Raw genomic sequence first — 11,240 nt, 5'->3', positions numbered from 1 at the left:
GTCATTGATGTGAAATGAGTCCCAACAGCGTGATGCAGGACACAAAGCAGAGGGGTCTTGAATCACACTGAAGGCGTTCATTTCACAATAATGACCTGTGCGCTGTACATTATCCTGCTTATTACACGGCTATTTATTAAATAAATCAATAATCTGAGTTTTCTGATTAATCTGATTATTGATTTAAAAATGATTTTATTGCTTCCGCTAAAAGAATAGTTGATTAGATTCTACGGTTGGAACTGCATGCATAGCAACGTAAATATCTATGAAAGCTCTGTAGCCTTCTTAAGATTATGACGTTTCTGTCATTCATTTCTACGTTTCCTTCTTGCCGGGGCTTTGCAGTTGACACACCTGGAAACACAATTGTTACTAATGCTACCGCTGCTAATGCTAATGCTATCACGTAAGTTAGTGTGTAGCGATGCGCAACTAAGAGAGGCGCGCACCAGATCTGCTACCATTGCCTGGATTGGAGTACAGGATCTTGCTAAACTTTTCCTTTTCTGTAATGGTTGGAGCCCAGTAGCTCTTCAGGCTGCCGTCACATCTGTGCCCAGTCACAGACATTATCTTTAATGTTTTTTTGCCACGGAGTGTTGTGAATGAGCTGCCTTTGGTAATTTTACCGGACATCTTCCTGTGGATTGATATGATTGGACGTGGTCCACCGGAGTCTATAAACAGTGTCCTTAGCAACGGTCTATTATTCATAGCAGCAGTCTGCTATTCAGAAATAACAGACTGTAGAATGCTGTAATTGACCAATCAGAATCGAGTATTCAACAAAGCTGTGTAATAATTAGTGTACGATCACCTGAAAATGAGAATTGTTGTGTTTTTGTTGCCTTGAGCCCTTTATATCTACATAGGGAGCAGGTCCCCTTCATTGATGTATTATAAGAGCTGGGTACGGCACCACTGCTCAGCCTTGCAGCCAATTTTTCCCAGTGGCCACTTGTGGTATTGCAGCAAAAAATCCCCCTGCAGCCCTAAAAGCATTTTCCCCATAGACCACCATTATAAGAGCCATCTGTAAAACTGTTGACAGGACACCTTGAACTGCAAACAAGATCAGTTATGACTCTTTCTGTTATGAATTTTTGATCCATGGAGGTCTTATATTTGTAAAACATTCCTAAAGCTGAGAAAAGCAATTTAAAAATCTGTGACATCACTACAATGTGAAGTCTATGGGCTGAATGGGAACTTGCAGTCGGGGCCGGTGGGAGAAACACTACTGTGCAAGTTCAGTGGGCTGCACACCCCCAGAAGTAAACCTGGATGCTAGAAAATTTTTTGGCGTATGCTCCAGACGAGCAGTTCTCATTAAACTGAATAGGGTCCTTTTTTCATCCGGTATCCAGCTCTTGTAACATATCCATGGTCCTCTTCCACAAACCAAACAGTCGCTCTAGAGAGGGCCTTTCACGCTTTTCGTGAGTTTCATGGCCACCATAGGTTCTCCTACACGCGTGGAAGGGGAGGGTGAGGGGAGTAGTATTCAGTTTGTTTCAATCTGCAACCTCACCCCTAGATGCCACTAAATCTTACAAACTGGTCCTTTAAATATTGTGAAATATCAGCTGATTCAATATTTATAATGCAAGCATACTGTCCAACAACAATCATGTAATTGAAAAATGTTAACTTTTCATAACATAAGAAAAATAGCCTCTCTTTAAGCTTCACCACTGTACATTTCAAGACAACTCAATGTTGATTTTAGAAGGTTTTATCTGCCAGACACATAACACATTATAGTATGAGCATGAGCAGGAGCATTAAAAATTGAATCCCCAAATGCAGAAATATACCAGATCTTTCACTGGACAGCTAAATTTAAGATGATATGAGTGTGTTTTTAGCCTATTTTTGCATCACGTTTGTGAATTTGTCTGAGTTATTGTAATCTGATAGTAATCTGAGTTGTTTGAGTTATTTTGCAAAACTTTACAAAACACAGTAATGTGGGTTTTGTTGATGCAAGAAAGAAAAACAAACTAACTAACCTGCCTATTTTCATGTTGTATATCTTTGAATATTGTTTTTCTTCAGGGCCTGATTGCTCATGCAATGAAAGCTGACTATTAAATATCTGATGGAAAAGTGTCCAGCAAAAACAACAAGAATAATTTTCAAACTATCTGTTTTGCCTAGCATTGGTAAACAAATTAAGAAAATATATAGTTGTCTAAATGTCATATGGTTTACTTCATATCTCATGTTGTATCGCTTAGAAGTAAAACAGCTTTTTGGAACAAAAGTCTAGTAGAATAACTAAAAATGTTTTTCATTTTCCCCGAGACCTTTTAAAATGATGTCAGATCAGTGTGTTTGTGATGCCGGGGGGAGGTGGGGATAATTCCAATATAAAGCTGTAATCTGAAGACAGCAACTTGTTATCTTAATATTTGCCCGTAAAAGTTACTAATGTACACTTTAATTCAATATACCTCATCCACGTCTCATTGAGCAGCTCATGGCTAGAGATTCAGCAGCAACGAGACCACAACACTACAAAATAATACCATTAATGCACATAAAGACCAGATGAGTGTTCAAGTTCAACAGCACATAATAAAACTGCTTGCAGACACTGTTGAGAGCACTAAACTGTACGAAATGACCAATGACTGTGTTTACTGCTGACAGGATTTATGGTGTCTGGAATAAAACCCAACTATTTTCCGTTTGTTTCACATGTGGGGCTTCTTAAGCCCTTCCCTGAAGGCATCATGGCAAAACAAGACACAACAGTGTGGTGACTAAAATGACATGAAAAACAGAATCATCATTCATTTATTTAGGAGAGAAAGAAAGCAAGAAAAAAGAAAGAACTATAGAAAACTAAAAAGCAAACAAACAATAAAAAAACTGAACAGGACTTAAGTACAAAAAACATAAATTAAGGAGCTAAAGTGACATAATTAATGATTGTAAAAGGTTTTATTTCTATATTCTTTAACAGTTTTAGTAAATAGACATTTTTGTAAATTATGCTATGCTTATCTTGCACTGAGCCTCATGTAAGATGACTCGGTTAACACAAACTCATGCTATACTGCCAACCATTGTTCAAACCCACAAAACTTTAAATTCAGATCCCAAAGTTTCCAGAGATAAACATACTGCATATGTCAGACTGATTTGGGGTGAAATGTGTATAAAATGATGCACAAGACATCTGGAAAATTTCCATTTGATGGAATGATGCAGCCATAAAAATATGGAGGCTAGGGTTTGAATATATTCTCTCTCTCTAAACATCATAAAACTCCAATGAAGAGCTGGAACAGGCCAATAAAATATGTATGTGATTCTGTCAGATAGTGTGAAATATGACCATTTTTCATATCTTAAATCTATTTAATGGGGAAATCAAAGACATCTGGATGTTAACGGGTTAAAGCAAATGGAAAACAGTTGTTAGAGCAATGTATGTACACTATTTATTTAGATTTATTTAGATTATAGATATATAGGCAATCCTGCTTTTTGGGGAGACAGGGTGAAGTCCTACATGCTCGACAGGATTTAAAAGAAACGTAAACACTGAAAGCCTGAAGCGTTGTGTCATTACATGGCTGTAGAAAGCTCCTGTAGGGATGTGTGACTCTCTGTGGGTGGGTGAGGGGTCACTGCAGCGGCTGGATACACAAGAAGATACCAGCAGGGGTTAATGTTGTTTACTTTCTTCTTCAAGTGGCCATTGTGTTCGCTTCCACCCATCACATGACACCTGGTCACAGTCTCCTCATCAGGGTTGTCCTCGACCCTCCACTTCCACCATCACAAAGACACACACACACAATCACGCACTCAGACGCACACAATGGGCTGCTTGTTATCCCCACAGAGTGTACAGGAAGCCTCCCCTTCAGATTTGAGTTGACTAAGGAGGGCCCGGATCATGATGTTGGCACGGCCCCGCATGTGTCACCCGCTGACCCCAAATCCTCATCAGTACAGCTCATTGATACAACTCTCATTTCCTCTAATTAACCGACAACACTCATCGCTCTTCCTGTTGCCGTTATCAATCCAATCAACATTGAGAGTCAACACTGAAACAGAGAATATGGTTATACTGAATCAGCCACTTTCGCTGCTCTTTTATGTGTTAAATTCTGTATAATTAGTGATTAATATGTTGTTAACTGCAACATTTCTGAATCAGTTACTCCTATAACATGGGACAATAGCTACTACTATGGTTGTTACAGAGCTTGTAATCAGTAACATACCATAAAAACGCATGATGAGGTTCTTAACCCCATGCTGACTTCTGACATTTCCCGATATTTTTTTCATAATTCAATTCTATTTCACCAAACAATTCAATTTAGAAGAAACTTGTCGCAGTTGTTTTCTTTTATAGAGTTCAGATGCAGGTTTATACAACATGAGAAAATATTAGATTTGCTGATGTGGAGTATTCGTCAAAGACTGGAGACACAGAGTCTGAAGGTTTGATGACATTTGCTCTTGCTGTTTCAGATAAGTTGTCCAGCAGTTATGTCCTTTTGAAATTAGTTCTGCTCAGTGGTCCTGCTGCAAAATTCATGTGGGGAGAGTTTTGAACAGGGAACTGCCTATATGCTTGTATTTTGTTCAACAAAATTATCTCTTGCAGTTGAGATACTAACAGATGTAAATAATGTTGCTCAACAACATATGAGATTTGTTTGGGTCATAAGGCCTGCAGAAAACATTTTCTGTATAAATTTAAAAAACCTGTGTGTAAGAGACTTTGAAATATGGCAAGGGAACCCCTAATTCATATACTTCCTTCCGAGGCATCTCCTCCTCCTCTTCCGTCCCTGATGATGGTGATGATGCTGCACGCTGTTTTCAGAGGCCACCAGTCAGCCGAGCAGAGGAAAGAAAAATGTAATGCAGATGTCCAGCTGGGTTTGAGACCCAGAACAGCCAACTCCCCACCGCAGCATCCGTGTTGCGAAGCAAGAACATAAATTCTGACGGGATGTTGTACTCAAAGCCAGAGAGGTTAGAGATTTCATAACACATTTCTTTTTCTACTGGCTTTGTTGACCTAATATCCCATCAGGTTTCTCTGGGGCCCTACATACCTACACATACAGACAGTAAGTAAATGCATACTGCACACTGAAATGCAGAAAACTTCAATTGTAGTGGACATTTCACAGGCCTGGAGCCTCAACAAAAGCTTTTTGTGCAAATATAGATGTTCTGCTGTCAAATCAAAATCTCAAAACAAATTTTTGCATAGTCTCTGGATGAATGTGATATCATGTAAAACAGAGTTTAAATTAAAGTCAGTTGGAGTGCACAGATGTGTTTTTTCCAACCATCGTCCTTTCCTCAAGTGGATTTCCTCCTCTCTAAACTCCTTCATTGTAGTATAAAAGAATTAGTCACAGTGACATATCTTTGCCACAGATGTACGACGTATACTTATCTAACTGAAAAACAACTGGCAGCTTTATGTCCCCAGTTATGCTGTCTGCCAGCCAGTAATGGGACACATGAGAGCTTCATTAAGAGACGGACAGTGAGCCCTGCATAAATGACCAAGAGATTTGCATGTGTACACAAATACACTGCAAACATACAAGAAGCCTCAGCAGACAAACGACGTTTGGGCAGACAAATACTCCACATTCCTCAGGATGGCCACACACACACATTTACCAGGGTGGCCTGGTAGTTAGAGACACCAGTTTCAACGGGAGGACCAACGACGTAGACCTTTGTTTGCAATCATCTACAGAAAATGTCCTTGAGCAATTCAACTGTCCTCTAGTAGACCCATGCGTTTGATTGAAGGTCTCATGCTCTGACCTTCCTGTGGAGGGGGATCACATAGGTCAAAAAAGGAAAAAACAAAACAAAACAAAAAATTTCACACATACAAAACTCTTTAAATGGAAATTCTGGTGTTTTTCAATCTTGGTGTGTATAAGATATTTAGTAAACCTAAATTTTACTTGAAACTTTTCAAATGCTTATCTGACTACAAACAAAAGTAAATTCTTTAGTATTCCCCTGAATTAGCCACTGAAGCTAACTGCATATGGATCTACCTCCAGGGCAACCAGCTGGCTAACCAAGCTAGCTGCCTGTTTAGATGCATACACTGGCATGTTTACTTGTGAGTCACTATCAATTTAGCATGTGTGCATGTTTAAAAAGTAGTAGCTGTAACAGCAGAATATTCAGAGCTAAATCACATGGAAGAGAAAGACAGAAGAAACAAACAAGTCTAGACACATCCACAGATAAGAATAATGAACAGTCATCCCTCCACGCAGTAAGCAACAGTCATAACCACCACTACACAGTACAGCCTTTCAGGACATTTTTGTAATGTCTGGAGAATCATCCTATATATGAAACAAAAAGAAATAAATGTTTGTTACTACTGCAGATGAATAGATTGGATAGCATGCTAGTTGGCTAACTAAACAGCTAGCTTGATTAGCCAGCTGGTTGTCTTGTAAGTAAATCCTTATACACTTTGCTACAATAGCTAATGCAGGGGGATCTTTTCTGATTAATGTTGTTTAGACTCTGAGTCAAGACCTGATATATATTGTTATGTCAGAATTGCGTTTCCTAAAATCTACAATGGAGGTGGCAAGTGCAAAGCTAGCATGATGACTCAGAATAAGACCAAAGTTGAAAAATACCAGAATCTCCTTTCAAATGGAGAATTGAATGATTTTTTCTTTTCAGTAATTAATGCATTAGTGCATGGAGGATATTATTCATCAAATAATCTAATCTAATCTAATATAAAAAATATAGTTATTGCTCCTAAAACCAGTGACAGTGTGTAGGATTTATAGGTCAATTTGGTAAAGTCATTAGCACTTCAGAAATTTCGAAGTCGGTCGTCTCAGCAGGAGTTGATTATAAAAGATAGCGTTCAAATTTTCAGAATGTCAGATTTTCCAGAACACATGAAAAACCATGAAGAAACCCCAGCAGACACTGACAGAAGATGATGGATGGACAAAAAAGGCCCCACTGGCAAATGCAGCGTGCCATTCAGCCTCCATGCCATTTTTTCAGACAGCACAGTGAAGGCAGACAGGAGTAAGAGGAGCCCAGGCTGCAGTCTATAGCAGATTCAAATCAATGAACTTACAATACAGGTTTCTGGGTTCCCTAATGCTGGAAACAGACCACCTCCGGCAAGGATGCATCTGGACGCACCGGATCACTAAAGGCCTTTTCATACTTTTTGCGTTCCGCGTCCGTGGATAGCTGCGGACTTGCACACAAACCGCGGACGTGCATGCAGTTCCATTCATACTTTTTTTTTGGAGGTCCGCAGACACAGACGCGTTCCACATGTGCGCACTGGTAAACAGGGTTCCGTGATCATTTTCTAGAGTTGTAAAATCCAGTCTATGAATATTACAAACCGCTGTGCAGTGTTTTTCTGATCAGCCTTTAAACACAGTAATCTGTTACTCTAACCGAACTGGCTGGACCATATTTTATTGTCTCACTGGCACTTTCAGCATGCCCACAACAACACATCCCCTAGTATTGTTTTACACAGGGCTGTTTTCAGTCTGAATGCAACTGAGGAGTTCCTGTACACCGTGACAGCTTAATGAGAATAGGAATACAGTGCATACACACAGTAGACGAGACAGACATTCCTGTTCTCTTCACTCATGCTACTCAGAAAATCAGGGTTACACAAGTAACGTAAAGTTTGCTTTTCTAGCATGCATGCCGTTGACGCGGTTGCTATGTCTACAGTCTGCATGGTCACAAGTTTTGGGCTGCACGCAGACGTCCGCAGAGGGGCCATGCAGACCTTTGCTGGCATGGGCGGAGGATGACATTTATGTGGATGCGGAAAGTATGAATGGCCTCAAACGCTCTGGCGGTTGGGTGATGTGGTGGGTGACATATTGCGAGTTGGGTGGTGCTTGGTTTTGGCTCATCTGTTTTCAAAATGATGGCCTGGTCAAAAATGTTCTCATGTTACAGCTAAACAGTACACTAAAATATGTTTCTGGAAACATTTAAGACTGGAATAGGCAATGCAGTAACAGAATTTTGATTCATATTTGATGCCTATAGTATATTGACAGTTTGAACTGAGTTTCGTGAGCTGGGTGCATTGTGCTGGACAGACTCATTTGCATAAAGTTGAGGTGGAGTCGTTATTATGGGATATGTGCTTTTTCTTCAGTACAGTTACGGATCAGCATGAAATCTTCAGTCAAGCGAATACAGCTGACTCTGAAACAGACAGAAATGCTCACAGCACCTGCAGGATAGCCAGCTCACTGTCTGCTCACAGGAGTACTGGATGACATAGCAATGTATCTGTTTCACTATGGAGTTTCATCCAATTCCAGCATGTCAGCCTCTCCCTCTTTCAGTCTGTCTCACTTTTTCACGTTCTTATGTCCCCTTTCTCAGCAACAGCTTTGACTTAAGAGCTGAAGAATGGAAAGATTAGATAACAATATCTTTGTGTAAACTGCATTCAGGGAAAGTACTCCACTTAAAATACACAACATACGAAAGATCTGATGATGGAAAACAAAGGAAATATGAATTTATTGTATGTGAAATTCCCTTTTAAATGCTGATTATCACATATCCAGCATGTATTTATGGTAATTATGTTTTTAACGTAGGGTTTCATAAGGTAAGCATGAACTACAAACACCTTCCAACCCTCTCTATCTCTGTCTGTCCATCCATGCTGCTGTCAGTGCGTATCAGCAGTTTCCTGCATAGGGACAGAGTGAGAGGAAGTACCCACCTATCCTGACTCTGGCACTTTCTTTCTCTACTTTCATAGGGTTGCTAAACAGGGAAAAAAGACCCTTTGCCCTGACACTAACATTGTGCTCCTTGCAAACGTAGCTCGGCCAATAATAAACCGGATGTGTGCAGCAGGTCTCCCAGTTGTTGATGTCAGCTGGAAGTCACTGTTCCTGTTCCCAGGGTAGACTTGGGCAGAGAGGGTGGGAATTGTTACAGTGGTGAGGGAAGTAAGAAGTGTGTATGTGTGCATGTGCAAATGTTGCAAGTTCATGCTCAGTGTTCATATGTTGGTCTCTGGGGTTATCATAAAACTGCTAGGGGGAAAAGCTGTCAAACAACCCAAAAAAAGAACATCTCCACACAATGTGAGGTCACGTTCTCCCTGCATCACTCACTGCAGCCCCAGTTCCCAGAGTATCCATCAAACCTGAGAGGATTTTTTACGAAATACCCCAGACAAGTGTGGAAAGAGCAGAGAGGGGGAGTGGAAATGTCAAAATGAGCTTTCCTTTTTCAGCCCCATCTTTCATAATAGCCCCTATAGAGTACCTCCTATTCTTCAATGGTAATATCATGTAGCCAGCAACACTAAAGCATGCCAGCAAATACGCACAGACACATTAGGGCACACACCTATACACTAATATATTGCAGACTGAGCCACAGGACAGATCGCAACCAGATGTCGCTTCGCTCAGTACTTAACTTGGAGATAATTTCCAACATTATTCAATTATCTTTAATGTAGTTTTCTGGTAAACATTTGGTACAGATGTCTCATCATTCTTTAGTAAGCATAGCATATTCATTACAAACTGTTAAGGTCATATCATCTGGAAAATCCCTCAGGACTGGGTAATCGAAATCATTCTTAGTTCGTGCATTAGATTTTGGCATGAAGGGTATTTTCCTTTTTTGAAACAAGAAAAATACTGATACTGCGTCAGTCACAGACTTGATTGCTTACATGTGTACATCAAAAACTCATTTCCAACAGTTCTAAGATTTAGACCAACCCAAACAATACCTGCACACCCAAAGCTGTATGCAAATGTTTCCTCCACAATACTCCCCACTGTTTTTCGGCCTGCTGCCAAGTACAATAGTATTATACTCTCAAATAGCAGGCAGAGAAAAGGGAAACATTATTAGAGCACTTATAGTGCTTTCTTAGGCAGGATTATGATCATCCTTTTCTCATCCTCTAATCCTCTTGGTCCTCAAGCTCCTATTTTCTGTTTTATTTCAGCTCAGCTTCAAATCCAACAATACAATGTAACGTCCACCCATCACACCGATTATCAATTTTCTGTAGGCGTTTAGGGCTGGATCCCATCCCAGAATGATTTACAGAGATTTACAGAGTTACATGTGGTAATCCTGGTTCTATGATGGCAGGGGAGCTTTCTATCACAGCTCCAGCAGTGTAGGAGGAAGCCTAATAATCGGGCCTCCTGCCATAACACTGAAACTACACCATAGTGTTAAGGTCTGATAGGTTAGCTCTGTGAGACACCACCCTCCCGCTATCCCAGCTGCGATGCAGAAGAAGGGCAGTCAACAAGGCTGCAAGGCACACGCCTAACTAATCTCACATATAAGCATATATAGTTTGCACAAGGTAGAGGGTAAGAGCTTGAGCAGCAAAACAGCTATCTACTATGTTACATATTACATCAGGATGTAAACAATGCTAATTTTCTAACCTGGGAACCCCACCCTCTCTAGAGACGCAGTAAGATCGAAGAGTAGAGTTAATAACTGCAGGAATTCAGAGATGAACAAAATTAGCATCATAACCATTGTTGCCTATCATTGCCGTGAAGTCATTGGATGCATGATGTGGAGGTCAGTGTATTTGTTGTTTGGTCCATGGTTGTATTAAAAGAGCCGGACACAGTACAGACTTGATGCCAATTTGCTGCTGTGGCCAAGTGCAGTACTACAACGAAGAAAAATCACCTGTGGCCTATAAAAGTATTGTCTCCACAGACTTCTGTTCAAAAAGAGACATATGTAAAAGTGTTGTCAGGATACCTTGAACTGCAAACAAGTCAATGATTTCTCTTTTCAATCTGAATTTTTAAACCACCAAGGTTTGATATTTGTAAAACTGACCAAAGGTTACTCACGCATACAGTTATTTTGTTAAATAAGCCTTGTGGCATTTGTGTCGAGATACTTATTCTCAGTGGCTTCTCCTGTAGCTTGGATTGTACCTCATTTGTACGTTGCTTTGGACAAAGGTGTCTGCCAAATGAATTAATGTAATTGTAAAATGTATTGTAAATGAATAAGGCAGGCCCCTCTTTAGCAAAAGCATGAAAAGGCAGCACACAGGAAATTGAGTGACTCCTCTTTCCTTTTCAAAACAAAACCATTTTGCACGTTCACCACGGTATCTGATTATCCTACATGTACCGACCTGTTTCTCTCAGGATTTAATCCTT

The sequence above is a fragment of the Thunnus thynnus genome, chromosome 9 (assembly GCF_963924715.1).
Source record: "Thunnus thynnus chromosome 9, fThuThy2.1, whole genome shotgun sequence".
Lineage (NCBI taxonomy): Eukaryota > Metazoa > Chordata > Actinopteri > Scombriformes > Scombridae > Thunnus > Thunnus thynnus.
Note: the sequence above shows the minus strand (reverse complement) of the source record.